Here is a 7,586-nt window from a genome sequence, read left to right as displayed (position 1 = left end):
TGTGACAGACCCCAGAGACAACCTGGGGTGTCCTCAGTGCAGTTCCCCAGGCTAGGGTATGAGAAGAGGCAGGAGAGGGCTCGGCCACCAGCTGGCCGGGAAAGACCCAGGACTCAGCACTGGAGGCAGAGGCATGGTTGTCCTGGGACAGAATGAGTAGCCCTCTCAGACCCAGCTCGGCTTTGTCCTGCCCCACTGGCTCTGCCCCCTCAGCACTACAGTCTGAGGTTGGACACAGCCCAGGTCTCCCTGCCCCATGCACAACAGCCACCACATGCTCCCCTCACGTGCACCTGTCTAGCCAGCCTCTGACCCCTCGTTCCACACTCTGGGTGCCCTGCCCCCAACAGAGCTCCTAAGAGTTGTCCTTTCTTACCTCTTGTCATCTGTCTTTTGGCCTCTCTACTCTGACACCCCCAACCCATTTCTTCTAGGGGCCTCTTCCCTGGCCTTGTCCTTCCTGACCTTTTCAGGATTGGGGTCCCCATGCCCTCTCATTTTCCCACAACTCAGATAAACATGTGAAACCTTCATGGGGGAGTAGAGTGGGGGCTCCATGACCCCTCAGAGCTGTGTATGGACAGGAGGGGCTGGAGGCCAGGAAAAGCCAGTGACTGGGAAATCACAGCCATGCATCTGACAGGCATGTGCCCATGGTGGTGAGCAAAGGACACCAAGTCTATGAGGCTGGGAAATGGTCACTTCACTTCCCACAAGCTGCCTGGGGAAATCAGCCCCTCCTGGGCAGAAACCAAACTCCCTGTGCCAAACATGGGGATCTTCACAAGATTGAGGGTCCTCCAATCTGACTATTGATCTCAGGGTCCTGAGTTCAAGTCCCACATTGGGTGTAGAGGGTTTTTTGTTTGTTTCTGGCTTTTTTTTTTTTTTTTTAAGATTTTATTTATCTATTTCTTCATGAGAGACACACAGAGAAAGAGAGAGGCAGAGACACAGGCAGAAGGAGAAGCAGGCTCCATGCAGGGAGCCCAAAGTGGGACTTGATCCCGGGTCTCCAGGATCACACTCTGGGCTGAAGGTGGCACTAAACTGCTAAGCCACCCGGGCTGCCCTTTGTTTTTTTATTTTTTTTTGTTTTTTTGTTTTAATGTACTCAACAAGATTGAGGTTCCTACAGGCAGCACACATGATGTGAGGACCCAGTCCAGCTGAACTAGCACAGCAAAAAAATACCAGGCCACATGTACGGGATGGAGAAGCCGGGCAGCTGGGACTGTTGCACTCAGACCCACCCGCCTGACAGCCTTTCTCCTCAGGCCTCCCCCATCTGCTCTCCATTCCAGCAGAGGTCCTTCCCTGCTTAGAGGCGACCCTATCTTAAATTCTGCCCCTTTTCCATCTGGTCTACCTGAAATGATTCCCCCTCCCAGCTCAGGGCACCCCCTCCCTCCTGCTGTTCCCCTGTCCCAGGCCACTGGCACCATAGGGTCCTCCCCTGTGTCCTTACCCTCTCCCTCTGCATTTCTGCCTTGCACTGCCTGCTGGTGTCTGGGACCACCTGAACGCCACCTTTCTCACCTTCCACCCACAGCTCTACTCTTGCCCCCTCCCCAGTGTTCTCACAGGGAACCCTGCCCTGACATCTCTCCCAGCCATCTTGGCCTCTGAGATTTCCTGTCCATTCACCACAGTCCAGGCCCTGAGGACTCCCAGAACACCACCTCCGAAGAGTTCCTGGGGCTCCATGGACAAATCACACCTATATCCCCACTTCCACCTGGTCACCCAGGCTGTGGTTCAACTCCCCTCCCACTCTGCCCCTCTCCCCTCCAGAACATTCTTTTACTTACTACTGACCCAACTCTGGTCTCACCACCTCTCTCCATGCTTTCAGTCCTGATCTTCCTAAAGAATAAATCAGTAGCCCCTCTGCCACTCTAAACCCTGCAAGGGCTCCCCATGGCTCCTAAAGTAAAGTTCTAATTTCAGTTCCGGCAATAAATGGGCTCCTCATGCATCTTGGCTCTGCAGCCACCACCACACACATCCCCCTTACCCTCTCTGGCTCACCCCTTAGGTCCCATTTTAAATACCACCTCCTCCAGGAAGCCTCCCCAGATGTCAAATCTGAGTTAGGGCTCCTCTCTGTTTCCACAGCCCTTGTGACCCCCACAATCCAACACCAATCCCTGGGTGTCTTCTGCGACTCCGAGGGTTCAACGAGGCTGAGGTAGTGTCTGTATTCTGTATCCAGCACAAAGGCCATGCACATAGTTGGTGTCAGATCATTGAAAAAGGAAAGACAGGATCCCCTTCAGCCCACTAACCACATTCCCCTGAATACCAGCCCTGCAATCACTCCCCTAGGGGATGGGCTGCCTCAGTGTCCCCAGTCCCCTGTGCTGTCCAGAGCAGCGGCCTGTGGCAGCAGGTTGCCTTCTACTTCTCCTTCTAGGTCCACGCTCCACCCTACCCTGTCCTGGGCCTCCCTCTTCCTGGGCTTCTGGTTGGGCTCGGCAGATATAAGGCAAAGGTGGGAGGTCCCCAAACTCCTGGCCTGCAGTCAACACAGCCCACCCCATGGCCATTCCTCTTTCCTAGGTTGCTTTCAGGGCCATATGCTGAGAAATTGAGATTTTACCTACCTAGAGGGCCACGGGAGTGAACGCCATCCCTCTGGTGGATGGATTACAGAAACTGAAACTGGAGCCCTGGGGGCCCATCGGCGCTACAGGGTGGTCCCACACCAGCTTCGGATAACCCTTCTGCACCTTGTCCCTGCAGGCCTAGGGATGGAAAGGGCTTCTCCTGGTGTCAGCACCCAGTGCTCTCCAACCAAGGTGACTCCTTGAACTTATCAACAGTCCCGTAAACAGCCCTTGTATTGAGTTCTTCTCAAATACCCAGCGTGCGGACAATGGGACCCTTACTTCTGGTGTGTGGCCAAGCTGTGATGGGAATTTCACACAGGCCAGCAGGCACCCCAAAGCAACACCCAGCAATGCCCAGAAAGCCCGGTGCTGACAGGGTGTGTGGGTGACAGGGTGTGGATGTGGCCCATCAGCCGGGGACTGAGCCTCCGGGTCAGGAGCACTGAGTGCTGTTAAAAAGGAAACCACTTGGTCCCTCAGACCAAGTTCCCCAGGCTTGATATCCAATCTAATTGCAGTTTCAACCTCCCCCAGAAATGTGGTCTCAACCGGTCAGTCAGGAATTTTAAATCAGCGCCACTGAGTCTGCCACTTGCTCCTCTCCTACCCCTCAAAGGAAGATGAGGTAATCCGCATGATAAGACACCTTGCTTTGCCCCCTAGAAAGGAGCCTGGCCGGGAACAATCCTTTTCTTTTGCTAATAACTTTCTGGCCTCCGCCCTCCTTCTTTTTTTTTTTTATTCATGAGAGATGTAGAGAGAGGCAAAGACACAGGCAGAGGGAGCAGCAGGCTCCCTGCAGGGAGCCCAATTCGGGACTCGATCTCAGGACCCTCACCCTCCGTCTATGAAAACTTTCCATCTGGTCCCACTCCTCAGAGCTCCCCTCCACGTGCAAGATGGAACGCTGCCCAATTCATGAGGCGTTCAGTAAAGCCAATGAGATCTTTAACTTTTACTCATTGGAATTTTTGTTAATTAACCATTCAGGGGCGCCTGGGTGGCTCAGCGGTTGGGCGCCTGCCTTTGGCTCAGGTCGTGATCCCGGGGTCTGGGATCGAGTCCTACACCGGGCCCCCAGCGGGGAGCCTGCTTCTCCCTCTGCCTATGTCTCTGCCTCTCTCAGTCTGTGTCTCTCATGAATAAGTAAATAAATCTTAAAAACAAAAAGTAACAATGCTGAAGTAGAGGTCCCTGCCTTTCCTTTTCACCCAGCAGCTGGGCCGCTTTCTTCTACTTTAGAAGGTAGAAATGCCAGATATTCACTTGCTCTGTGTCCTTTGCCCTAGGCCAAGGGCCTATGTCCAGGCCCAACAAATCAAATGTACCCTCCCTGGAGTTCACTCAGCGGGGGGTGGGGGGTGTTTGGTGGCCAGCGGGAGGACAGCAGATAGCCTACTTCATGGGGGTCGTGGCAGCTGGGCAGCAGCCTGCAGCATCTGAGCCTATGGTGATGGCGGGGTGGTAGCCGGGGTGGCATGCTCAACAGGCCAGAGCAGAACTGTGATTTGGGTTGGAGACAATCTATGTGGCTCTGTGTCTTGTCCTTCAGCCCCTTCAGTGGGTCTGGGAGCTACACGAGTTCCTTTTCATAAATTCTGCTTTTTAAAAAAAAAAAAAAAGATTCTATTTATTCATTTGAGAGAGAGAAACAGACAGAGGAAGGAGAAGCAGGCTCCACGCAGGGAGCCTGATGTGGGACTCATCCAAGGTCTCCAGGATCAGGCCCTGGACTAAAGGTGGCGCTAAACTGCTGAGCCACCTGGGCTGCCCTCTGCTTCTGATTAAGTTGGGCAGAGTCTGTTTCTGGCAAGTGATAGACAAGTTGTCACCAGGAATGGCAGGAAGTATCCAGGGAAATAGAGGTGTGTGCGGACTAGATATTCATCTGGTGGAAGCTAAAGGCAATGGAAATCCAGCTAGGATGAAGGGAAAGGGTTCCAGCAAACCTAGCAGACTGGAGCCACCACTGGTGATGCAGTTTAATACAAAATAGATGTTCTTTGTCCCTGCTTCCTGGCACCAGACCTTCTAAAACACTTGGAATTTACTGTCCTTTTAATGCTAATGAAAAGACTCCTGGCAGGGAAAGTCATACCCCCTGGATAGGTTCAGGATGGGGACAGGTCACCAGGAAGACCAAGCCTTGAATGAGAGCCCAGACTAGGGAGGTGGGGGTGGAGATTTCACTTCTATCAACCAAAGGCCAGGGGCTCCCGGGTGGCTCAGTGGTCTAGCATCTGCCTTTGGCTCAGTTCATGATCCTGGGGTCCTGGGATGAGTCCCACGTTGGGCTCCCCATAGGAAGCCAGTGTCTCCCTCTTCCTGTGTCTTTGTTTCTCATGAATGAATAAGTAAAATCTTAAAACAAAAAACCCAAAGGCCAATGATTTTTTTTTTAATTTTGATAATCAACACCAGGAATAGCAAATTTTCCTTCACTTCAAAAATAAAGGGTTTTTGTTTGTTTGTTTGTTTGTTTAGGATTTTATTTATTTATTCATGAGAGACACAGAGAGAGAGAGAGGCAAAGACATAGGCAGAGGGAGAAGCAGGCTCCATGCAGGGAGCCGGATGTGGGACTGGATCCTGGAACTCTGGGATCACACCCTGAGCCAAGGGCAGATGCTCAACCACTGAGCCACCCAGGTGTCCCTCAAAAAATAAAGTTTTAAAGTTAAAACATTAATTTTTTTTAAATTTCAATCCATGGGCAGCCCCAGTGGTGCAGCGGTTTAGCGCTGCCTGCAGCCCAGGGTGTGATCCTGGAGACCCTGGATCAAGTCCCACGTCAGGCTCTCTGCATGGAGCCTGCTTCTCCCTCTGCCTGTGTCTCTGCCCCTCTCTCTCTCTCTCTCTCTCTGTCTCTCTCTCTCTCTCTCGTCTCTATGAATAAATAAAATCTTAAAAAAATAAAATAAAATAAAATAAAATTTCAATCCAATTGTGAATTTCAGTACCCCTACTCTCCTACACTTGTCCTTCAGTTTACAAAGGCCAATGATTTGATCAATGGTACTTCTGTAACAAAACCTCCATAAAACCCCCTGCATAGTGAGTTCAGGGAGTATTGGGATCAGTGAAGGTATGAGCTGGGAAGGCAGGAGCCCTGGGTATCCTGGAAGCTCCACACCACTCCTTCCCTTCCCCCAATACCTCACCCTATGAATCTCTTCTGTTTGGTTGTTCTGAATTGTATCTTTTTTAATAAACTGGTAAATGTAAATAAAGGGTTTCCCTGAATACTGTGAGTCATTCCAGCAAATTACTGAATTTGAGGATGGGGCTTATACCTGAGGTACAGCCAGCTGGTCAGAAGTCATGGGGCTTGGGACTAGCACCTGAAGTAGAGTCAGTCTTATGAGACTGAGCCGTTAACCTGTAGGGTCTGTACTAATTCAGGAGTTAGTGTCCAAATCGAATTGAATTGTTGGACACCCTATTGGTGTGGGAGGTTCAGAGAATTCGTTATTGGTGTGAAAACCCCCACCATATTTAGTGTCCAAAATGGTGTCAGAAAACAAGACACCACAGGGGACTCCTCAAGTGAGGAACCCATGCAAGACAGGGCTTTGAGAGGCCAAGGGCTTTACCTCACACCAGCATGAAGGGCCGGAGAAAGGCATAGTGACCAGTGTCAGGTGGTTGCTTCCAACAGCACCAAACAGTTTAAAGAAAGAGCATAGTAGGGTAAGATTCTTAGCTGCTTGGTCAAGGCTCAAATTGAAAACTTTCTCTGCTTTGCAAGGAGCCTCCTTTCTCCTGTAGCCATGGGGCTGAGGTAGCCCATCATCAACCCCACAGGCCAATGCTGTGGCTTCCAGATTAAATACTGATTGAATTCACAGCCTCCCTAAATCTTTTTTATTTTTTAAGATTTTATTTATTTATTCATGAGAGACAAACACACACACACAGAGGCAGAGACACAGGCAGAGGGAGAAGCAGGCTCCATGCAGGGAGCCTGACGTGGGACTCGATCCCGGGCCTCCAGGATCACGCCCTGGGCCAAAGGCAGGCGCTAAACCACTGAGCCACCCAGGGATCCCCCCTCCCAAAATCTTCTTTTTTTTTTTTTTTCTCCCAAAATCTTCTATGTGAACGCTAGGCACTGCTCAGGACAGAGCACACAGAAAGTGTGCATGGAGACACCGGGAAACACTCCGCAAGCCCGCATCAAGTAGCACTTCTCACCTTCCTCAACCCACTGGTGACCTCCGAAACAGCGGGCCACTCACTCTCCACCCATGCTCCCTGCACTGTTCCTTCTCACATTCCTCTTCTGGCTCTTCGTGTCCAGCTTGTATTGCAGGGTCCCCAGAGCTCAGTCCTCAGATGCCATTTCTTCTCTACTTACATTTCCCTTGAGTGCTCGTCCACTGTCATAGCTCTTAGTACTGTCTACACACCAGGGGATACAATTTCTTATCTCTAGCCCAGGCTTCAATTCCAGATGCCAAGATGCAACTGTCCTATCAACACCTCCACTTGGATATCCCTGGCATCTAACCTGAATGCACCTTCACCTGAACTGTGGACCTCCAGCACCGTGCTGCCCCCATTGTGGACTCTCACATGTCCAGAGTGGTGACCCCACCCCTGGGCATCTTGTGTTTCTCATAGGCCTTCATACAAACCAGCAGCCGACCTTGGCTCTACTTTCACAATTTAGGCAGAACATGATTACTTCTCAGTAGGCCCAACACCAGTGTCAAGGACTCTTGCCCAGACTGTCATAGGAGCCTCTGGACAGGTCTCCAGGCCTCTATTCTGCCCCTCTTAAGTCTATTCTGGAGTCAGCAGCAGCCGGAGGGACCCTTTAAAAATGTTTATCAAATCAAAACACTTGGCTCAAAGACCTGCAAGGGCCTCCCATTTCTAAGGCCCCATATCATCTGCACCCCATGATCTCTGACTTGGCCTTCCCCCTCCTCCTCACTCCTGCTTCTGCAGCCACCCCAGCCTCTCCTATGT

This window comes from Canis lupus, chromosome 19, assembly GCF_048164855.1.
Source record: "Canis lupus baileyi chromosome 19, mCanLup2.hap1, whole genome shotgun sequence".
NCBI lineage: Eukaryota > Metazoa > Chordata > Mammalia > Carnivora > Canidae > Canis > Canis lupus.
Note: the sequence above shows the minus strand (reverse complement) of the source record.